Raw genomic sequence first — 25507 nt, forward strand, 5'->3', positions numbered from 1 at the left:
GCTCCACTTTCAGTGCAGGAGACTTGGCCCAATGTGTTGTTTTGAACTAACACCATTTCTTCAGCAACAGTGATGATTAGGTAAACCTTTAAGAGCCCTGTAATAAATCTATTTTGTTCTAACTTGTTTCAGAATAGTCTACTCTCTGCAAGTGAACCCTGACTAAAACAGCAATATACTATGATTTATGGGTTCACAGTAAAAATAATTCTATGATTCTGAGAGCAGTGCAGTTTAATAACACATATAAAGGATAAACAGTTTTGCTGCTTGCTTTTGCTTGAAATTTGTAATGTATGTATATATATATATGTGTGTGTGTGTGTGTGCTTACATTCATAATGCATATGCATGTATAAATATATACATATATATTCATATATATGTATCAAAGCAATTTCCATCTTAACAGAATAAACAGAATAATGAAGCTGTGGTATTTGGGTAAAACAGATTAGTCTTTTAATTCTCAGGGTCTAAGACTATATGGTGAATTTGACAAGTGAAAATGCATCTTTGTGCTGAGGAGCACAAGAGGTTAAATGCTTTCTTTTGGTTAATAAGTCAACTGCTGTGAATGCTTGGGATCATAAAATGTCTTAACCACAATGTGTTGGGAATTTTAAAATGCAGGTTTACATAACCTGGGTGGATGACTGAAATATTGATGTGGGCATTATAGTGGAAATAACATTAATTGCCTTTCTTAATTTTGAAACTCACTATTGGGTTCTGTCTAGCTGGCTTCATAAATTAACTATCTGTAATGAAGTAACAGCAACTGATACACAGCTGATTTGACCAGCAGAGCAGAAAGATATAAAATAAATATTGTACAACTCTTAGTTTCCAGGAACCTTCAAGCAAGTATGCTTCCTTTGGAAATGTCAGTACAAACCATGTAAATAGTGACATTTAATCTATTTAAAAAATAATAAAGACTCTCCTTTCAAAGGTTGGAGGATTTTTGTCTAGACTATTTATACACAAAAGCAACTCTGGAATTGATAATTTCTTCATTATATTTCTTCAGGGCTATTATGGATAAAAGTGGTACTAATATGTACTAACTAACACTTAACAAGTCTCTAATCCTAAAAATCTCTCTTGGGGGCCTCAAATAGTTTAAAATTCTTTGATATGTTATAAAGCTAAAAAATTAAGTTCAGGTGTCCAGCTCTGAAGTTTGCAAGTTTTCCTCAATACCACCTAAGTAAATAGAGGTATGAATTTGCACTTGAAAGGACATCTGTGGATCTGGACTGTACTGTTTATACTTCTTAAGGAACTCTGCAGTGATTGGGTGATATATATCAATACATGCTGTGGTTTTCACATGCCCACAGCTAGCCCTTGGCTGTTTTAAACACCTCATGTCTTTCTTTTTATGGCTGCTTTTCTCTGTCTACCAGAACTTTCCATATAGATTTTTCCTCTTTCTCCTGGTTAAGGCCCCACGCTCTTAAAGATTCATGGAGGTTGTGGGTGCTCCAGGAACCCTAGAAGAAATGATGCTTCAAAGACACATGTAGGTTTCTTTAAAATCTCTTGTCCAAGCTCAAGTCTCAGATCTATGAAGCTCACCAGAAACTTTCCACTACTCAGAGGAACATTCTCTGCCATCCTCCCAACTGGGCCATTGATGTGAGCGACCTCCCACCTGTCCCGGACAACCAAAAAGTGTTCTGCTATCCGTGATTGACCAGAGTCTAATCGTGGAACTTCTGGAGCTACAGGCCCACATGGGGGGGGGGGGCGAAGCGGCTGCTCGGTACCATTTTGAGGATGTTGGCAGGGTGCATGGGACTAGAGCCATGCATGTGTTATCTGTGCAGCCTCTCTGTTTGGAGAACTTATCTCTGAGGGGCTGCTGTCAAGAAGCCTGGTTCCTTTGTGGCAAGCAGCAGGTAGCTAAAGAAAACCATGGTATCACACTACATCAGGCCTTGGCTCGGCTGCCCCAGTATCAGACTGATCTCTTGTTCATCTTCAATCAGCTGTCCTCTAACAGCACGTCCCTTGGCCCTGAAAATCTATCATACCCACCTCGGAGCCTGGGTAACTTTGAACAGCTGGTGACTAGTTTGACACTTGATGTTCCCAACATCTTTGGTCCCCAGTACAGATGATGGAACACAAAATACTGCTGCTGAGGACTCAGGGACCCAGTTCTGAGAGGAGTAGTGTCTACTTCTTCCCTGGACATAAACACAAGACACCTCCTCTGCAGAAATAAATCTGCTTTATTAAAAAAATATCTGCACATCATTACCTTTGCCAGGAACCATAATTACTGTTTCCTCAAGACATTCTAGAAGAATGGTGAGGAAAGTACTATTTCTTCATCACTGCCCCTCGAAGTGTACATTCTCAGGAGAGAAACTGGAACTCAGTTTTATGACAGGTTTATTCAGAATAGCTGACATCCCTGTGTTCATCCCCTCTTTTGAACAATAGACTTATCAATGGAACAGCCATGTGCATTGTCTCTCTCCTGACTCCCATCAGCATCTCCTGTTTAACATGCCCACTAGCTTTGGAGAAGTTTACAAAGGAACAGAAGTGCCTGCACACAGGGTGTGCTTGAACCTATGTTAAAGTGTGAATGTTTCATCCTGTTTCATTCAGATCTGCTGTATCACTTCAGTGGGCTCCAACTCACATCCAGCTTTTTCCCTTTGGAAATCCTAGTGAAAACCACACAAAGACTTCTGTTCCTTCTTTTCTACAATCTGGTTCTTCAACCCTAGTTGTTTTGATAGCCTCTATTGCTTTCACTTTGGTGATCTTTCAAACTTAATGACTCTTCTAACTGGAACATGTCACCTTCAAGTTATTTTAGACATAGCAGCTATCACACTACTTGGTGAGCATATACCTTGACTTTATTTGGGGAAGTGCTGTCTTACATCCTGTTGTATCTTTCTAAATGCTGAAGTCAAGCACTACACATATGACCATCAGAGGATGTGAGAAAAGGCTTCAATAAATATTTGATTAACTAACAATAAACTTTGCAGAAAATATATGTTGTACCATAACTGACTTTGATATCTACTCGAAATGGAAAGAACTACAACAAAAAGTTCATTGCATTTTGTTTTTTTTTTAAAAAACCTCCAGTGATATCGTCTTTTCTCATGAAAAAAAAAAAGAAAGAAAGAAAAGAAAACTGTTCTGTGAGTTAATAACAGAGAACGGGACCAATGTGTATAAGTAAAAGATTGGAGAATATAGTTATAACAGTGGGGGAAAGGGTAAAGACTGAACTCTCAGTGTTTAAATTACTCCATTAGTAGTTTTCCTCCAATAGCACAAATCAACAACTTCTTCAGAGGGTGGGCTGTCTTGAGAATTAACTCGAACAAACTTCCCCTCTGAAAAACACAATATATCGAGCACAATATAAATCACATCATCTTTGTTCATAAAACATTCCGAGGTATATCTAGTTTGTTCTATTGAAACTTGTAGCTTGTTTGAAAATTTAGTATTTCTCCTTTATTATTTTGGTTTGTTTACTTTTTGTAACATGTGCTGCATTTCGATGTAATTTTTACAGAAAATTATAATTTTCTCATTTATCATTAATTATCATAACCCCAGTTGTTAGTATTTAGGCATTTGCATTGGCCTGTCCTTGGGGTTCTGACGGGGTATGTCCTCAGCTGCAGCCACTAAGAGCACCTCCTGTGCATATTCACTATGTTCCCGTTTAAAAGGGAACATCCCTTATCTCTCTCTCTTTCCCTCTCTGTCTGTCTCTCCCCCACCCCTCTTTCCCACTGTTCCTGTCCCCAGAGGCTGGTCTTCCCCCTCCCCTTTTTATGATTCTTTTCCTCTAATAAAAAAAAAAAAAACCCTCTGTTTGAATTCTGTTACATGGTATTGTTCTCTCTCCAGCTGCTTTTTTGTTTGTTTGTTTTTAAGTACAACACCAGTATGTGACACAAAGCAGAGATTGCTATTCTGTGATGCACTCATAAAATAGAAAATAATGCCCAGCATACCACATATTGTTCAGAAATTTTTATAAAACAAATAAATACCCAATAGTACTATCAGAAATTACTCTATACTAGATACAAATCCTAAGCTTATTGAGGCCATTGTTTGTCTTTCTTTTTATTTTAACTTAGAAAGTTCTCTACAGGATCATATATTGAATGTTTATTCCCCAGGAAGCAGTGGCATTTTAATCTATGGGGATGAGGACTAAGCTTGTAGATGTAGGTCACTAAGAGATGAACTTTGAAGGTTTTATTTGTCCCTGGTTCTATAATATTCTCATTGCTTCCCATGATACTAAAATATTGCTCAGGGACATGATCCAGCCACGATAGAATGAATTGTATCTCCATACCTCCTTTGCCATAATGAGCTTAAATTTTATGAAATTATGAGCCCAAATAAATCTTCCCTCTATATACTCGTTTGTAGCAGGCATTTTTGATAACAATGATACAAAATAATCAATATATTACTTTATGTCTTAAACATCAATGAAAATTAGTGTTAATAATGCTAAATAATTAAAGAACAATTGACTAATGAATGAATCAGAGCCATATAATTTTCAAAGAAGATTAATAACATACCTGCTGTGATAGAAATGTTGAGTTATATTATTTATGAAAAAACTAATCATGAAAATACCACTGTGAACTGTAGCTAATTTAAATTTGAATCAGTAGATTCTCATCAAGCATAGTATTCATTTTTAGAGATGTAACCCTTATCTTCCACATGTAAAAGACTGAAATTCATTGCCTGACTCTTACTCACCATATAGAAAATTCAAATCAAAATGGATCAAACACTTTAATGAAAGACTTGAAACATTGACTCTACTAGAAAACTCAAGAGCTGAGTATTGGCAAGGAATTTCTGAAAAGTACTATAAGCTCAAGATGTAATCATAGAAATTGGCAAATGTGATTGAATCAAACTAAAAACCTTTTACATAGCAAAAGAAACAGTAATGACACAGCCTTCAGAGAGGCAGAAAATCATTACTAACTATTCATCTAACCCAGTGTTAATATCTAAAATACACAAATGCTCAGGAAATTAAGCATCAAAAGAAGAAACAATCAAATCAGTTCACAGAAAAAGACATATTGAATGAAGAAATACAATGTCCAATAACTACATGGAAAAAAATGTTCAGTATCTTTAGCCACTAGGGAAATGTGATTTAGTATTATATCGAGATTGCATATAACTCTATTCAGAGTGATTACAGCAATGAAGACAAACAATGCTCACAATGATCCAGTGGTGAGTTGGAGGAAGGAACTATGTATTAATGGTGGGAATGTAAATTTGTGCAATCGATATTGCAGTGCCTCAAGAAACTAGAAGTACAAATACCATATGATGGTCCAGGTACACCACTTCTGAGTATGAAGTAAAAGAAAGCACTATACATACATACACATACATACATACATACATACATACATACATATGAATATTCACTATAGGGATTGCTTTTATTATTTAACTTACAGAATTGGGCTAGTTGATCAGTGTGATGACTCATCCTGATTGTCAACTTAATGAAGCATAGAATCACCTTGGAAAAAACACATAGGCATATCTGTCAGATAGATTAGATTGGATTAAACAAGATAGAAATATCCATCCTAAAAGTAACTGGTGTCATTCTCTGGACTAGAGTACCAACTAAACAAAAGGGAAGAGCAACTGGGCATTAATTTATCTCTGTTTCTTGAGTTCTGCTTAAACAGTTACCTCATGCCTCTGAGTATACCCTGCCATGATGTTTGTGCCTTCAAATTGTGAAACAAAATTAACTATCAACTCTCCTTTAAGCTGTATTTAATATTTTTATTTATTTTATTTGTAATATTATATGTATGAGTGTTTTGTCTGCCTTTATGCCTATGTCTCATATGCCTTCCTGATATAAATGGAGGCCAGAGCAGGCTTCAGATCCACTGGGAACTGGAGTTATAGACAGTTGCCAGCTGCTATGCAGGTGCTTGGAATCATATCCAGGTCCTTTGGAAGAGTAGCCAGCACTCTTATCCACTGAGCTGTGACTCCAGCCATCCACAAGGATGTTAGACATTTTGTCATAGCAACGAGGAAAATACATAACATAACTATCACTTACCAAAATTATATCAAGAACAGACAAACAACTTAAATACACCTATAACCTGCAATGAAATAGAAGCAGTCATCAAAAGCCTTCCAACCAAAAAAGCTCAGGGCCAGATGGCTTCAGTGCAGAATTCTACCAGAAATTCAAGGAAGAACTAATACCAATACTCCTCAAACTGTTCCACAAGATAGAAACAGAAGGTTCATTGCCAAACTCTTTTTATGAGGCCACAATAACCTTGGTACCCAAGCCCCACAAAGATACAACTAAGAAAGAAAACTACAGACCAATATCCCTGATGAACACCTATGCAAAAATACTCAATAAAATACTGGCAAACTGAATTCAAGAATACATCAGAGAAATCATCCACCATGACCAAGTAGGTTTCATCCCTGGATTGCAGGGATGGTTTAACATACGAAAATCTATCAATGTGATCCACCATATAAACAAAAGAAAAAGAAAAACCATATGATTATCTCCCTAGATGCGGAAAAAGCCTTCGACAAAATTCAACACCCTTTCTTGATAAAGGTCTTGGAGAGGTCAGGGATAACAGGAACATACCTAAACATAATAAGAGCAATATACAGCAAACCAACTGCCAACATCAAACAAAATGGAGAGAAACTTAAGCCAATTCCTCTAAAATCAGGAACAAGACAAGGCTGTCCTCTCTCTCCATATCTCTTCAATATCGTACTGGATGTTCTAGCTAAAGCTATAAGACAACAAAAGGAGATCAAGGGCATCCAAATTGGAAAGGAAGAAGTCAAACTGTCTCTATTTGCAGATGATATGATAGTTTACATAAGCGACCCAATAAACTCTACCAGGGAACTCCTACAGCTGATAAACACCTTCAGCAAACTAGCAGGATACAAGATAAACTCAAAAAAATCAGTAGCCCTACTTTTTTCAGACGACAAAGAGACAGAGAAAGAAATCAGAGAAACATCACCCGTTACAATAGCCACAAGCAACATAAAGTATCTTGGTGTAACGCTTACCAAACAAGTAAAAGACCTATATAATAAGAACTTTGTGGCTCTAAAGAAAGAAATTAAAGAAGATACCAGAAAATGGAAAGATCTCCCATGCTCTTGGATAGGTAGGATAACCATAGTAAAAATGGCAATCATGCCAAAAGCAATCTACAGATTCAATGCAATCCCTATTAAAATCCTACCACAATTCTTCACTGACTTTGAAAGGATAACAATCAACTTTGTATGGAAAAACAAAAGACCCAGGATAGCCAAAACAACCCTATACAATAAAAGAACTTCAGGAGGCATCACCATTCCTGACTTTAAGCTCTACTACAGAGCTACAGTTCTGAAAACAGCCTCGTATTGGCACAAAAATAGACAGGTAGACCAATGGAATCGAATTGAAAATCCTGATATTAACCCACACACCTATGAACACCTGATTTTTGACAAAACAGCTAAAATTATACAATGGGGCGAGGACAGCATCTTCAACAAATGGTGCTGGCACAATTGGATGAGGGTGTGTAGAAGACTGCAGATAGACTCATGTCTGTTGCCATGCACAAAACTCAAGCCCAAATGGATCAAAGACATCAAAATTTAGTATCAAGAAATGGGGCAATTGTTTTCATAAACCTGACCCTATGGTTCATAGTTATTGAAATGGGTTTGCATGAAAAATGTGAGAAAGTTTAAACCTTTGAATGAGGAAATTTTTAGAATGCTGTACTTACTATTAGCAAAGCTGATTTCTAGTGGCATCTCAGCAGAACACAATGATAACAGACATGCACATAGTAGCCACGTGGCTTATAAGATCTCAGAAAGGCAAAAAGTCTATGAAGAACTGGGTAAGATATAGTTCAAGGTATATACTGTCAAAAAAATCTAGATACCATATGTATGAGTCCTAAAGACTTTAATGAGGCTGAATTTACAAGTAATCAACTAACTTGTTTGGTAGAGAAATTCTCAAGACATGGTAGCATTCATACTACCCATAGTTACTGCTTACTATGCTCATCCAATTGTGCATTGAGGGAAAAACCGTTAAAACTGAAATACATGAAAACGTATACAAACTGAGAAGGAATGAGTTGTAAATTTAAAGTCAGAAAACATACTAGAAGAACCTGTAATTGGTAAACAGGTTTGCCCCATGGAAAGGAACCCTGACATTCTGCATTGAGCAAAAGAAAAGGTGCCTGAAGGCATGAACTCATCTATCATTAGCTCAATTTTATGAAATTTAAATTCATTTGAAAGGAGAAAGACTAAATTGAGAATGCAGGGGATTACCTGCTAGGATAACCCACCTAAGGACCTGTCTCCCCAGAGTCAGCACACAGAGCTGGTGTACTATGGATCAAGAGTGATGGAAACAGCTCTATCCCAATCTGGAAACAGAACCTAGCAAGAGCATCAATCTGACAGCAGTGTTCTGGCACAAAAGACCCAATGCTGAGTGGATTTATAGAATCTTACATTATGGTTCCAGAGATCACATGAAGCCAGGCAATATGTGGCAGAAGTTGAATCCTTAAAGGGCTATGAAAGGTCACCGCCTAAACACATGAAGGCCAGACCTATGTGACTATGGCAATCCCAGTATTTTGAAGATTCCAGGACCGTGTGACATTCGCTGAAAAAAAAAAAAAAAAAAAGAGAGACCCCAAGGGAGAAGCTAGTTGGGCCAGAGGTACACTACTGTGTGGGTAGGCCTTCCAAACATTTGTTACTCAGACAGTTCCATCAGCATCCTGATGTAATATACATGGAGCTTCACTATCTAATGGTTATTCTGCTGAGTTTGGTCTTGCCTTGTTTTGATCTTTACTTGTTGCACCCTATCCCCTTTAGACTGGTAATGCTTACTCTCTAATCTTTTAAAACATGAGTATATACTTTCCTTGTATAGGATCTCACAATTTAGAGATTGTCTTGTGTCTATGATTTGTGCTTTGGGCTTTTAAACTGTATTTAAGTGTGAAAGACTGAGTACATTTTATTTAAAAATTTTTATTTTTCATTTTACATATCAACCCCAGTTTCCCCTTCTACCCTCACCCTCCCTGCTTCATACCCTTCCCACCCCCATATCCTCAGAGGGGGTGAGACCTTCCTTGGGGAGTCAACAAAGTCTGGTATACCAAGTTGAGGCAGGAATAAGCCCCTCCCCCTGTATCAAGGCTGAGCAAGGCATCCCACCACAAAGAGTGGTCTCTGAAAACCCAACTCATGCCCCTGGGATAGGTCCTGCTTCCACTGTTTGGAGGCCCCCAAGAGATCAAGTCACATAACTGACACCCACATTCAGAGGGTCTAGTTCAGTCTCATGCAGGGTCCCAAGCTCAGACTGAGGACTTTTGAAGTTGGACTGTGTATTTTGCATTATGATTTAATCACAGGTCAAAAGAAGGGAAATGTGTAGAAAATTATTCCTCAATTGTGTTTGGGTGTCAAGATGACAAGAGGTGAGATGGTTATGGTTGATCTTGATTGTCAACTTGTTAAAATCTATAATTATTGAAAAAACGAAAACCTTTGGGAATGTTTATGAGAGAATCTCTAGATTGGGTTAAATAAGGGAGAAGACCCACCCACAACAGGGCATCACTATTCCATGGGCTGCTATTCTGAGTAAAGAGGAGAATGGGAGCAGAGTGTAAGCATTAATGGCTGCTTTCTGAGAGCAGATGCCTGCAAGAAGCCATTTCGTGATCCTCTTGCATTGCTTTCCCTGTTACAGGGGACTGTCTCCTCAAACTGGGAGTCACACACATCTTTCTTAAATTACTGTCCTAGCGACAAGAAATGAAACCAATGCTCCCATCAAGAGACAAAGATATACAAAAATGTGGTGTACATACTCAAAGTATTATTACTCATTCATTAAAAAGAAATAATTCATTTCCAGGAACATGCACGGAACTAGAGATCTGTTTAAAAAAAAATAACCCTGACATAGCAATACAAGCATTCTATATTTTTTCTTTCATGTGTGGAATCTAAATGAAAACAAAACACATACCATAGAAAGGACAGAATAAGTAGCATTTGAAATCTTTGCACAATTAGAGGGCTGAGATTAAGAAAACGATTATAAGCTATAGACTTTCAGTGTCTACATAATCAGTTCAGATTTAATCTATGTTACACAAAAACATTGTCTCAAAAAAAAAGGGGGGGGAACAAAAAGGAGGCCAACAAACTATGGCATTGATGATAAAAGTGAGTGATAGGAAAGTAAATATGATTAATCTACATTCTAGTTACATGTAAAATTGTTATAGTGAACCAGGAAATGGTGGAATATATCCTTAATCCCAGCACTTGGGAGGCATTGTCAGGTGAATCTCTGAGTTTGAGGCCATCCTGGTGTACAGAGTGAGTTTCAAGACAGCCAGGGCTATAGAAAAAGTCTGTCTGGAAAAAAACAAAACAAAATAAAGTCATAATGAAAACTATAATTAATTACCATTAATATACACTAATAGAGAGGCTTTTAGTGAAAATTTTAATTCCAATGTTTATTATTTTCATTATCATTGATGTAACAGAGCAAACTGTAAAAAAAACATGCAAAGTTTTAGATATCATTACAAATAACTTTCATTGATTATGTATTTCCTTAGTATGAGATTTTAATGTATTTCATTATAAGTGCATTTTATGGAAAAGTGATTGTCCTACTTAAGTTTCCTATTGCTGATGGTGATGAAACACCATGACCCAAGCAACTTGGAGAGGAAAAAAGAGTTTTATTTCAGTTTAGATTTCCAGGCAACAACCTATCACTGGTGAAAATTAGGACAGGAACTCACAGGGAAGAAAGCTAGAGGTAGGAGCTGATGCAGAGATTGGGGGGTGGGATGCTATTTACTGACTTGTTTTCCATGACTTGCTCATCCTGCTTTCTGATAGAAGAAGCCAGGACCACCTGCTTTCCTCCATCAATCACTAATTAAGAAAATGCCTTACTTGCTTGCCTCCAGGCCAAAGCATTTTCTAAATCGAGATTCTCTCCTCTCAGTTGACTTCAGCTTGGTTCAAGTTGACATAAAACTAAGTCAGGACAGTGATTCTCTCAGTTTGTCCACTTTGATTCCATTAAGTCCAAATGTGTTTGCAACAGGAAACCCTGTATGCTTTCTACCAGGAAGTGTAAGTTCAACCCATTTAATGCAGACATATATCCACAGTGTTCATTTCTGTGACAGAACACTGACTTAAATCTATTTGATCTATTGTGTGTTGAGGTCAAATGCTGGGCTGAAAGAAAGCAGGAGAGTTCCCCAAAATTTGATTTATGCCTGAGGAAAACGACAATTCAGAAGAAATAAACAAAGATAGAATGATCATCATGGATAGATACTATGTGTTAATCTAAGTGTCACGAGGAAAATAATTATAAAATTAAAATACATGCCACACAACTCTCTGGTATGAGATTATGTTATTCTTCAGTTAAGCTGATGAAAATGTAATAAACAACTATCACCCTGGATATGTGTGAAAACAGAAGGAAATTTTGGCATCAATAATTTTATCCTACTGCTATTAACCAAAAAGAAATTAATCACATTAAGAAGAGATTTTTTAAGATGTGCAATTAAGCACCAAACAAGCAATGAAAAATGTTACAGAATAATGAATTAATATAACAAACTTGTTCTAATTTATCTTAAAAAGTAGCAAAAGCTATTCTTATTGATAAAGAAAAAATTGGTTTATTTGGAACTTACGATGGGTAACAAATTCTAAATAACAAATATTTAAATATTTCAGGTTCTTTGATTATTTTGTCTGGAGACTCTTAAGTCCTGACATTCTGTTTTCTGCCTGACTCGTTCTGCTTATAAAGCATTCCTTTGAGTTTTCTTATTGGGTTGCTGGGATTTTCAATTCCACCTTTATTTCTGAGTGCTTTCGTTTCCTTCTTGTTCTGTTTTTATTTATGCTGCTCACCTACAATATATTCCCACCACAGTCTCCCTCACTCCCCCAGTTCTCTTTCTCCCATTTCCTATAGTTCCACCGTGCCTCTGTTTCCCTTCAGAAAAGAGCAGTCCTCCCAGGGATACTAACCAAACACAACACAACAAGATGCACTGAGATTGCGCACAAGCCCTCATATCAAGGATGGACAAAATAACCCAGTATAAGGAAAAGGATTCCAAGATCAGGCAAAAGAGAAAAGACAGATCCCTATTCCCACTATTAGAAATCCCACAAACACAACAGATGCAGAGACCTGTATCTATACATTAGGTGGAGGCTCAGGGATCCCTGAGAAAGAGGGGAAGGAAGGATTGTAGGAGCCAGAGAGGTGGAAGACACCAGGAGAGCATCGTCCACAGATACAGCTAAACAGGACTCACGGAGACTGAAGTGGCAGTCACGGAGCCTGCATGGTTCTGTGCTAGGTCCTCTTCAAGATTTTTGTCTCTTCACTGAATTTCATTTTCAGATCCTTGATTGTCTTTATCAATTCCATCAGCATTGTTTTTATTTTCTGGGGCATCTTTTGAGCATTTGTTCTTTGCATTCTTTCTCTTTAAGCTCACTCAGCTGTTTCTTTGTGTGTTCTTTAAATTGCTTGAATCCTTTGATAGAGTTGATGATTGTTCTTTTAAATTCTGTGTCCTGAGGTTCTTCTAGGTAATTCTTTTTGGTGGACGTTTCTACAGGAGTCAAGTTGGGACATACTGCCTCTATCTGTCATATTGATAAATAGGCATGTGGACTTCTTTTGTCAGTTTTTTTGTCTGATATTGTCAGAGGAACTTGAGGCAGAAGAGACAATATTCAGGTTATGTTGGGTCTTGAAGTTGGATATGGCTTAGGTGGGTGTAAAGGTAGACAGAGTGTCATTGGAACTTTTAAAATTCTTTACTCTTTTGGGGGGGCCCACCACCCAGCTCTCAAATAAATCACATGGAGGCTTATTCTTTCTTATGATTTCCCAGCCTTAGCTTGGCTTATTTCTAGCCAGCTTTTCTTAAATTATTCTTTATATCTTTAACCTTTCTTTACTTCTTATTCTGTTGTTTGCTGTGTAACTGGTAAGTGGGTGGCTGTCTCTCCCCACTTTCCTTTTCTCACTCCCCCCTCTTCTCTTCTTCTCCTATTTATTCTCTCTGCCTGGCAGCTCCACCTATCCTGTCTCCTGCCTAGCTATTGGATGTTCAGCTGTTTATTAGACCAAACAGATGTTTTAGATAGGCAAAGTAACATGGTTTCACAGAGTTAAACAAATGCAACATAAAAGAATGGAAAATATCTTTGCATTATTAAGCAAATGCTCTACAGCATAAACAAATGTAACATATCTTCAACTAATATTCCATAACATTGAAGGTACTGGGATTGGTGTATAGGACGTACATGCTGGTCCATGCCAGGAATTTGTCTGCAGATCTAGGGGATGGAGAGAATGAGTAGGATGAAGTTCAAGTAGACTCATCCTGTGTTAGACTCTGGAGAAGATGTGCAGGGTCTAGATGAGTGGAAAGGTTGGATATGACATGGGAGGATCCTAGAAGTCTGATGAAAGCAAAGTTGATTCTGGTGGTAGCACTGTGGGCAGGGGTCATCTAGTAGTGTAGGCAAGGGTGATCGGAGTAGGCTGAAAAACAGGATGTAGGGTCTGAGCTAGATCTGGGGTTGGAGTGGGACAATACAAGGAAGGGACTCTGGAAAAGGATGGCATAAATGTTTTAAAATATATTTATCCAAGAAAGTAGGTAGCATCTGTCCAGGGATGTATAAAGTATATTTCATAAAGTATTTGTTTATTATCTATATAACTTTTAAAATTCAATAGTTTGCAAAGTGTATGATTTGTAGAAGAAATAAGTGTTGTTTTGGTTGTGTGAGTCAGCAAATTAGGCAAGATTGTTATAAATGTAGAGCATATGGCAAAGCATACTTCATAAAAATGCAATTATTTGTGTATCACTGGGAAATCAATGTGATGTCAAAATAGCGACATTGATTTTTTTCTGTATCAAATGAAGCCACAGAAATTAAAACATCATATTTAATTAAACTTCAAAAATCAAATTTTACCGTGTAGAGAATAGGAAAACACATTAGTAACTGATAGAGGAAGTTTCTTTAGTTCTTTAGAATGTTGCTTCAGCTTGATATTAAATAAAGCAATGACGTTGGTTGCTGACATTCTATAAAATGTGAAGACTGATATTAATTCCAAGCTGTCTTCCAAATGAGATCTGATATTGAAGAGAATGATTGTAAATGGTAAGTTTATTCATTAATACTCAGTATAAAACAGCACTGGACTTGTAAGGGGTACGTTACTACTTTTATTCTTAAGGGTAATATAAAATTCCCAAATAGTTTAGTTCTTCACCTAAAATAGAGCCTATAAAACACAACACAAGTAATAGACATCAAATGGTCTGTATTGGGGGATAGCAAATCTTTATGCAAAATTATAATGGATTGGCCTTTATTAGGGTTTTAATAATCTACATAAATGTGAAAGTAAATACTTCAGGATATTTACAAGCTGAAATTAGAGGTTACTTTATATGACAGTCAGTTCTACAAGGTTTTCTGTGTATATAAAGGAAGATCAGTCTACCTTAAAGCACAAAATCCCACCATGACTTTATCATGTATGATTTCTGATATAAAAAATAAGAAAAGAAAGAAAATGCCAATACTTCCATCTTGGCATTGTCTCTCACTAGGAGTCATTTTTTTCATTTTTGGCTTTTTACAAAATCATTAGGAGCTTTTACTAAGAAACAAAACCAACCGGAGTTTAGGCCTTGATGATTGAGTCTTAGATCCTGTGTTATCTTTGTAAATCACTCTTCCTAGACACCAGCCTTCTTTTCTGAATTTTATTATGTTGCAGACTAGCTTCCCTGTATGAGATGCTTAGCACCATGCCTGCTATTTGATATGCTTTATATCATCTTGCCTCCTAAGAAAGCTTAACAATGCCCTGATACATTCATGCCTGGTTATGCTGGAAACAAAGTAACTTATCTTAAATATGTGGGTATAAATCTTTATCCTTGACAGAAAAATTTAATGGCAAGTAATCTAAGAATTGCTACTTTATGACTTTGGTCTAAATGACCAAAGTTGGACATTGTTGTGCATACCTCCAAACCAGCACTTGGGATGTAGAGATCAGGAGTTCAAAGTTATCCTAGGCATCATAGTAAAATTGAGGACAGCCTAGATTGTATACAAGAAAAGCTGTCTCAAAGTGGGTGTGTGTTGGGTTGGGGTAGATTTTAACTCCCAAATGTGTCTCCTTTGCTTATGTTGTATACTAAAGCAAAACTTTCTCTGCCTTTGAAAGAAAAACTACAACTAGATAACATGACATTTGAGGGTAGTCAGAAGTACAGATCATTATATCCACACACAATAAAATAATTCATGAATTTGATTTAAGCATTGTACACTCAGAAAGAATTTTGATAAAAACAGGAATGAATACATTAAAATGATGTATCCTTAAGATGATGGAGAAAAATTATAACACATATTATTGTCATTGGAGTTTATCAAATTTTACCCATTGATTATGCAATAAAAATTAATATTGAAATTATAATTTGGCATTAAAAACAATAACAATTCAGCCAGTAAATGACAGGCTTAGCTAATTTGAACTGGTTTTGGAGTCAAGACATCTACATTTGGATTTTGGCCATAGAGTCCTATATTGGTGCTAGGTTTAACTGGTGAAGTCTGTCTACAATCTGTTATTCTCATGGGAGATCAAAAGACAGTGAAATTGAGTATTATCCATGAATGCAATGTCAAATTCTGCTTCTTGTACTATTGTAAATATTCCAATGGTCAAATCAAATTTTGTGTTCAAAACTTAAATCAAGTGATGAGAAAATACACTCCAGATGCCAGGAAATGTGACACTTGGTTCAGTAAATCAATATAGCAAATGGTACCTCTCTTAGTGACTGTATGGAAAGCATGACCTGTTTCCAGACAATTAAGACCTGATATTGAAATAAATGTGCAAATCTCAGTGAAAAATACAGAAGTATATTACTCTGGATAAGTTTTTTTCATGTGTAAAAAAGACACAATAATTCGCCTTAACGTGTGAGGTTCTAGTGAAGTAAGTCGTATAAATGAAAAGTTTATCACAATAACGGGCATAGTGCCAATAAATATTAGTTAAACATATCTAGATATTAAAAAGAGCCAAATAACTATGTTTCAAATACATGTCACTGGGTAAATAAATGAGGAGATGACTGTATGAAGAGTCTTACACTGTTTTCGACTTTCTAGAGGAAGTTATTCTAAATCATGGTGAATTAGTACAGCAGCATGATCTTTATGGATATCATTTTGGTTGTTGTCTTTTGATTTTTATATTGCCCATGGAAATTCAATATGGTACAAATATATACAACAAGAGTCAGAAAAGGAAACTGGTAATATAATTGCCCCAAACTAAAAACACAAGTTTTTGTTTTGTCATTTTTTTTTACACTATAATCTACGGTAAGAGCATTTTCTCATAGGAACCTAGCAGGACTTACAATAAAATCCAGGTTTCTCCTTTTAGCTTTCACTGTATGTTTTCCAAGCATACACTGAATGTCCTGTGCCTTGATGTCCACATCTCCATCAGCAAAGTGCAGTGCTGATAGTATCTGTCACATATCCATTTCCCATGGGAACACAGGAAGGAACTGAGACTTTCCAGTTTGAATTGGGTTTTCCAGAGTCCTGCTCTTTTTCCAACTGGGATTGAACTGGGAGGCACAGAAGTCATATGTCCTGAAGATAAAGAACAGTACAGCTCTGCCATTAAGCTTGCTGGGCCAGGAGCCCCATAAAGTCCCAGACATCACCGAAGTCAACTTGCTATAGAAGTGCCCATCCCAGGCAACTGTCTTTCAATCCCTCCTGAGTGCTGCAAACTTTCAAGATATTTTTCAACGTATCTCTTCATTTCAGGAAATGCAACTCCTCCTTTGCTAGTAGACACAATTTTTGCTTTAGTTTGTTTGTTTGGAGGTGAGGTTAGAACCAGTTAGGTGTTACTGTTACACTTGTAATGAATAATTTGCAAAAGCTAATGGCCAATTTTTCACCAAATTCCTCTTAATAGCCATTGTATTGGGGGAGGGTTGCATTGTTTTCAAATACAAATGCCTCTTGGAGTCTGGTTTCATGATTTTATTAGCATTTGACTTTGTATTGTTCTTGATCATTGGTCTTCTTTGGACAAAACTGTGATTGAAGATAATTAGATGTTCTCAACGTCATTCTATTTTGCCCCTTCCTTGCCACTTGGAATTCCTTTAAGGGAAAAATTTTGCATTCCTTGCATTTTAATGATTAAGTCAGTAAATGCCACCTCCTAAAACATTAGATCTGAACTCTGAGGTCCAGAAACAAAACTATTAAGCTAAATGTGGGTATATTTTATGATAATTTTTGAATAGAAAATTTCCTAAATGCTACTGAAATAATATTGCATAGATAACTTGTCATTTTGTCTGGTTAATTTTATTATTATATGTAAGCATCTTGTCTCTAAAATTAAGTGGCAGCTGCTCTTAATATGGTGATACTTAGTCCATAATGCCCCAGTGTTAAGAGGCAGAATCTTTGAGAAGTGGTTAAGCCATGAGAGTTTGGCCCTCATGAATGGATTAATACCATTATTATGGAAACAGATTCCTAACAAAGTGGTGAATTTGAACCCTGTTCTCTCTATTTTAACTTTATATTGCTCTTGTTTCCTATTCTGGTATATACTAACACAAGCAAAACAAGTTCATCAAATCTCAGCCTTTTAGTCATGAATCTCCCAACTTCCAAGACAAGCCAAATTTCTATTTGTTATACATTTCCTAGTCTTAAGCCTCCCACTTAAATGTCATGCAATAGACATAGTAAGAACTATTAACCATGTCAAGAACTAAGATATTCATGACATTATGTCAGAATCAGTATGATGGACTAGTTTTGTAGAGTCATCATCTCTATGACAATAGTCATAATTTCAAATCCAAACATGGACACTGATATTCTATCTATGGGATTTCATGCTTTGTTTTGAGTACCAGGAGGCTCATGTTCCTCATGGTCAGTACTATTCCAATTTTCCAGGCAGGTTCCTATTTCCTGGTAAGCCATTAAGAATACTTTCTTCCATATATTTTAATATCATCTATCTAGTTTTGTATTTTAGGGTTCCAAATAAGAAGACATCAAGATCAGCCTCTTCATGCAAACTGTGTACTTTAGCTACCCTCCTTTTTCTAAGGTAAAGTTATTGCCTGTCACTAGAAAGAAAACAAACAAAGTTCTAGGTCTACCTCTTTTATATGGTAATACATAGGAAGAGGAACATAAAAAGCATAATGAGGGAGTTTGTTTTGAACACAGATAACTGTAACTGAATTATTCAAGAGTCTTTAAATAGCAAAAGACCTAGTGAGTAGTGTTAGTTAAAAGATGAAATTTGATAAATGTTACAATGGGAAACTTCCAAGAACTTTGGGGATGGTTGAATACAGAGATTTACATGATGTTATTAAGCTCTTGCCCAGTTACTAAATTTTACTTTGCTTGCATAGTGTTGCTTTTACTGCTGGCCCACAATTGGTGATGTTCTTAAAATTTGCTGGTTCTTATGAACACATTTAGAATATTCAGTAGGGTTGACACTGTAAGGGGTGGGGAAATGTAGCTTTTTTTCCTAGCCCGTTCTTGGGGGTGGGGAAAGGCAGAAGAATGCCCCTTCCTCCTAAGCCCTTAGTGTGTATTGAACTTCTTTTTTCCTTCAATGGTTTTATTTTTCTTATGAATGTCCAGATGTATGTTTCTCCTTGCCCTCGAAGACTATCCATTTAGAAGTGTCTAGATTTTGTTCATCTCTCATTTCTAGTGCAAGGACTGAGACCCTGCCATATCTATGCTCTTCATTCACGCCTTTTTTTGGACATTAAAGGTCGATTGATGCAAAAAAAAATTGTGGTCCTATAGAAAAGAAGTAATTGAAAATATGCCGATATTCAAGTTAATTCAGGAGAAGAACTTTGATAAACTTTGACTTGGTTAACGAGGGTACACTTTTGTGAGTGATGTAATTAAATACCCCAAGTCATGTGGAATGGCAGAAATACTTCTTAAGAGCAAAGTGTTTTAGGGACCCAGGTAGAACAAGAAATCTACCATGTCAATGAAATTTTTATGATCTTATATTTTATGGGCCCACATAAGTTCAATAATGTATGCTAACTATAAATAACATGTCTATGATGACATATATTCTCTATCCTGAAATTTTATGGTATATTGTCAACTTCTGAGCCATAAAACATTATTATATAGAAAACAATATTATAACAGAACCTCATAAATTAAATAGTCTTGGACTTAATGCACAGTAAAGCTGTTGTATGTTAAAATTTTTATGTTATGAAACTTGTATTTCAGTGTGCTGAGTTTATGTGTTTTGATAATGGTTGTATAAATTACTTTATTTCATGATGAGTTGAGAGTATAATAAAATATTCAATATATAACATTCTGTAACTCGGGCCTAGACAACACATTTTCTATAATAAGATAGCTAGTAAATATTTTAGGGTTGTGACTCATTCACATTCTCTTGTAGCAACCAGTAGTATCATTGGAGCTCGTGGATGAGCCAAAATGTCAATCAACAAGGGAAGGTATGTTGTGATAAAACTTTACTTGCAAAAGCAAGTGGTAAAATGGAAGTAACTCATTTACCCCATGGGAAATTCAAACACCATAAAAATTTATGGTCTGCACTGAAAATGTGTTTTGATCATTAGCAGATCTGAATTGTTTATTTGTTTGCTGTTTTCCAAGGCAGGATTTGTGTATCCCAGGCTATGCAGCCACTGTAGGGTGATTTTGAACACTCGGTTCTACTCCCACTACATCCCCAGTGCTGAGGTTACAGGTATATACCATTCAGGAGAGCCAGTGCTAATTTAGCACAAGTTAATTTGATTTCCCTTCACTTACGACTCTTCCTATGAAATATGTACCACAATGTTTAACAGTTTTGCTCTAGCAAATATTTGTACACTATGTTTTTTTCTTGTTCTTCGGGTTGTTATTACAGAATACCCAGAGTCATGTCATGCATTAAGAACATAACTTTTTGCTCACAGTTATAGAGACACCATGAATGGGTGTTAAACCAAGGTTTGTCTCTGCTTTGAAGTTGGCTCCTCCAAAGGATTCTCATCCTCACAGGGAAGAAGTGCAAAGGACAGAAAACACACTTCATCCTCAAACTTGTCTCAGGCTAGAATTAAACAGTGTATTCAATGTAAGCAGAGAGTATAATGGCATTCAGGCTGGGGATTTTGGAGGGATGGAGGAAGGTTAGTCAATGAGTAAGTATGAAAAACAAGTTCTATTGCTCTGTTTTCTCAGTAGGATGAGTATAGTCAGAAACAACATAGAACATATTTTAAAATAGGCAGGAGAGAGAAGATTGAGTGTTCTTTTCATTAAAAAATTAAATAAAGCTGAAATCTCTCTCCCAACATCTGAGTGTGTGTATGCTAAGTGCCCCAATCAAACCATTAATCAATATATAAATTTATCAAAATATCACAAACTATTCCACACACACATCATTATGAAGAATCAATTAAAAATAAATAATTCAATTAAAAACCTATCAGACAACAAATTTATCTCTGTATTTCCTAGTATGAATCTGTGCTAGATAAGATTTGTCTATAATGATGGTAGATACATAACGAAGGTCATGTTATATGCCATACTGATGGCAATCAGCAAGAAACTAGGTTAAATTTATATCCTCGATGCAAAGCAGATTCAAAATAAGATAATGATCATGAGTTAAGGGATATTCATATCATGAAAAGGGGTCATTTCTAATAGAAGGTATGGCAGTTGTCACTCTTTTCATGTAAGCATAGAGAATCAGAAGGACATGTCCATGAAAGTACAAGCATAGACAATCAGATACATGAGGAAAACTATAGAGTTTCAGGGAGGAGAATACAGGCTATGATGATGATGATGATGATGATGATGGTGATGATGATGATAATGATGATGAACTTCAATCTACCTCAGAAATCAATAGCTATAATAGACAGAAATGGCACAATGAAAGTAAACCAGAAACTAATAAGAGTGTCAACTATTAAGAGTATCAAACAAATTTCTATATAACCAGAGGTCAAGGAAGATGTCTCAGAAAAAAACCTTAAATGTTTTTTTCTGTTAGTAATTTTTAAAAATTTATTTTACATCCTGTAGCAGTTTTTCCTACTTTCTCTCTTCCCAGCCTCTCCTGACCCCATTCCCCCCAAATCCACTTTGCATAAGGAAATTCTCAGGCAAATGGGTGGAACTAGAAAAAAATCATCCTGAGTGAGGTAATCAAGACTGAGAAAGACAAACATGGTATGTACTCACTCACAAATGGTATTAGATGTAATAACTATGCTACAATTCACAGACCCATAGTAGGGCTACATCAATCTTAAATCTTATTGCATAATAAAGAAAAACTTTGAGGCCTTCCCATATGTGAAAGGAGAAATTATTTATGAGCTTCATATCTGATGAAGGATTAACAATGAGAATATAAAGAATACTAAAAAATGGACAAAGCATTTCTACAAAGAATACATGCAAATGGCTAAGAAGCCTCTGAAAATATATCGAAAATCACCAACTGTCAGGGAAATTCCATTTAAACCCCTACAAAGATTTATTTCATACTCATTAAAATGCCCATTATAATTCTTAACTGTAGGCTAAATACTTATCACTATGCCCATAGCTCATAACTCAGCAAGGAAGTCTCTCTTTGCATAAGACAGAGAAACTACAACTATTCAAAATATGGGAAACATGGTACCCAGCCCCAAATGGATACATCTACAAACAATCCATATATTTAAGGTTCATAAAACATTACAGAAGAGGGGAAAGCAAAGGCCATAAGTGTAAGAGAACCAGGAAGTCTGCTGTGAAATTATGTCTCCTATTCCAATCACCACAGCAACATGGCTGCCTAAACAGTGACAATGCTAATAGATACATGAAAGCTGAAGAGACCCCACAACTAGACTAAGAACTATAGGCAATTCAGTGCTTCTGAGAGAGGGAATTGTTCTGCCCCAGGATAAGCCCCCTAACTGGTTATACAATACAAGATACCAGCCCTGAAACCATATATATATATGCGCATATATATATGCGCAATATGAAGCATACTCAATAGGTTGTCTTTGTGTGTGTGTGCGCGCACATGCACACACTTGCGCATGTGTGTAAAACTAATAATCAAAGATAAAGAGGTCATGAGATAAAGGGGATAAACAGAAGATGTTGGAGGGAAAGAAAAGTGATATAATTGTAATTTAATTAAAATTTTAAAATTATTTAGAAAGAAAGGTGACCATTATCAAACACAAAACAAACCAAAGCATAGAACAACATGCTGTTGGGGATGTTGAATAGTGTGTGATGCTGTAGCTACTGTTGGAAACCGTTGAAGAGAAAAGGTGAGATCTGCCATTTCCAGCCAAATGAATCAGTGTGTATTTGCTGTCATGAGGGTTGTAGTAATCAACTGTAGGAATTGCATAGAGTGTCCCCTTGAAAAGAGAGGTATCAATAATGACATTCAGTACGGCAGGTGGCGGGGGAGGGACAGGTGCTTAAGTTATTATTCCTTTTTGTTTTCTTTTACCCTCATATTTTTACATGTGTTTCCAATTAAAGGCTGCTTTCTTGGCAAGGTAGGCGACTAATAACGTTCTCTAAAGATGATTAACCACTTTTGGAAACATGCCTATTACCATTAAAGCAGTTTGAGTCTGGTGGGAACAGGTAAATTCCATTGCTTCCGCAAAGCTGAGAGTCAAGCAAAACAGCAGCCTCCACTTGGCAACCGTGTCCCAGCACCCAGTCATTTACATTACCAGTGAATTCCTCATCCTCGGAGTAGTTTTCTTAGATGAGCCTCAAGTCTTACTAACGTGTGTAAGAGAAGGGCATTTCTATGAAATGTAAATTGTTTCGAGTTAAGTCTGTGTGTGTGGGTTTTGTGCACACATGCTGGTCTAAGTGGGTTCGTAGCTGTCTGTGCATGTATATGTGTGTACATATGTGTGTGTATATAGCAGGTGTCGTTGTTCAGGTGTTACCACCATGTTTTTTGAGACAAGGTCTCTCAGTGGCCTAGAATGCACCAAATAGGATTGGTTGGCCAGTCAGGGAGTCCCAGGAATGCCCCCAAGTTTGTCCCTCCAGACTTGGATTACATGCCACCATGCTTAATATTTTCTTGTAGTTTCTTGCTAGACCTTTTTGTGTGCAAGGAAAACACTCTAACAACTGATCCATTATTACCCAGTCATGCATTTTATAGTCTAAGGTTAAAAACTTGAGAAACAGACATCAGGAGTTTGATTTAGGCCTTTTGGTGTTAACAGCTGCAAATAGGAATAAAACTGTTCACAATTTGACCCATGATTGATCAGAATATTAAAAAAAAAAACAAGCAAATACCAAAAGCCTGTTCTTACCAATAGTCTCAAATCAAAGAAGAGTAATTTTGTTCAGTTCAAAAACTGATGAACTATGCCATCCTTACCAATCAGCTGTGCTGATGCAGGGCAAATGCTGAAGGCAGACTTGGTATTATGCTGTATAACCCTGTGCTGGCTACTGACAACAAATCCCCATCCTTAGTTCCACTCAGTGTTAATTTGCCCACTGGCAGTTTACTTTGGGTATATCTCATTTTACGAGCATTGTTCACAATGATGATTCTAAGCTTCCAGGCTTTGGCACTCCTATTTCCTATCCCAATATGCTCTGCAGATAGAGATCAATGGAAGGAGGAGCCTCCTCATCTTCAGGACTCACTCCCTCACTTTTCCCTGCTTGTGGTAAATTGTCTCATTGTATTTTTTTAAGTCCTTAGGGAAGTTTTACTCTTCTACTAGTTTTCTTTAATCTAATCCCACAACCACAACCTCTTGCAAACAATGGAGAAGATTCAACTGTGGCTTCCTTCCCTGCTTCTCTTGTCCTATCTGACTGCACCCTCCCATTTGTAATCAAAAGTATCCCTAAAGTTCTCTGCAACTGGTGCCCCTGCTACCTAAATTCTGCTTATTTTCTTATCCTTTAAAGTCTGCCTTCAGCATCATTTGGGAATTCTGGACTATGTATTAAAGAGAATAGAACTGTGAACCCATGGGAATTTTAACTGAACTTGGAGTTATCCAGTAAAAACAGAAGCATATGAGAAGGGTTTGAGAGGAAAACAAGCCAAGGACAAAATTTCCAAATCAAGATCTTAAAACAATTTATAAAATACTTTGTCTGATTACCCTTTATGTTTTGGTAGTGATATCAATAATAGACCTTGGAATTTGTCAGCAAAGTGCAGGAAGTAAAAGTCATAGTTTGAAAGCTCTCAGGAGAGTATGGCTGTTTGAAATTTGAAGCAGAACAGTCACCTTAAAAGAACATACCACCCATAAGACACCACTAAGGTTATGAGACTGTTTATATATTCAGGAGATGCATGTTTAGTTAAATATTCAGTGGCACTATGACAGGTAAATATCTTGTGTTTTGTATCATAGATGTCAATGACTTAAAAAAAAAAGTCTACTTAATCAAAACCATGTATCTGATACGAAATTAGAAATTCCACCCAATAGCAAACTCTAAAAACATTGTCTTTGATAGTAGTATACAAGGAAATAAGTAATATAGCTGGCCCATTCTTAAACAGTTTTGGGTACACAAATAAAATAGAAATCAACATTTATCTGTTCATCTGAATTGTAAGATTCTCTTCTAAGGATGAAATTATTCACATTGTTCACTGCTTATGCCTTATGGTAACATTTTATTTAATGTGGTGGTCAAAGGAAGAAAATTAAAGAGAAAAAATGGCAGAATGAAAAAGGAAATAGTGTCATGTGTCCCACAAATGCATAGAAGCTTGCATAGGGACTTTCCAAAATGTAAAGTGAAATTTCCAGGGTAGCTGGTATAGATCCCATGCTTTCTACTCCAAAATAGCCATAACAAAAGAGAAGCATCACAACATGCAATAAAAGACCAGGGCATTTGGACCATGTGTCCCTCCTGTGAAGTGGAAGACTGCAGTTGAGTTGCTTTGCACGATCCATTAATTAAGATCATCATCAAACTGCATTAGCATGCAAGCTAGATGTTGGCTCTAGACCTTGATCAACTAATTCCCTTTGGGAATGCATATCACCCTCGAGTCAATGCTAGCTAGCCACTGGTCTTCATCATAAGCTAGATGGCTGCTTGAAAATGG

General features: G+C 36.5%; 1 pseudogene; it reads left to right on the forward strand.

The window, feature by feature from the left end:
• Positions 1 to 1573: 1573 nt before the first annotated feature.
• On the forward strand, positions 1574 to 2129 carry LOC127216497 (ran guanine nucleotide release factor-like; annotated as a pseudogene).
• Positions 2130 to 25507: the final 23378 nt, after the last annotated feature.

This window comes from Phodopus roborovskii, unplaced genomic scaffold (assembly GCF_943737965.1).
Source record: "Phodopus roborovskii unplaced genomic scaffold, PHOROB, whole genome shotgun sequence".
Classification (NCBI taxonomy): domain Eukaryota; kingdom Metazoa; phylum Chordata; class Mammalia; order Rodentia; family Cricetidae; genus Phodopus; species Phodopus roborovskii.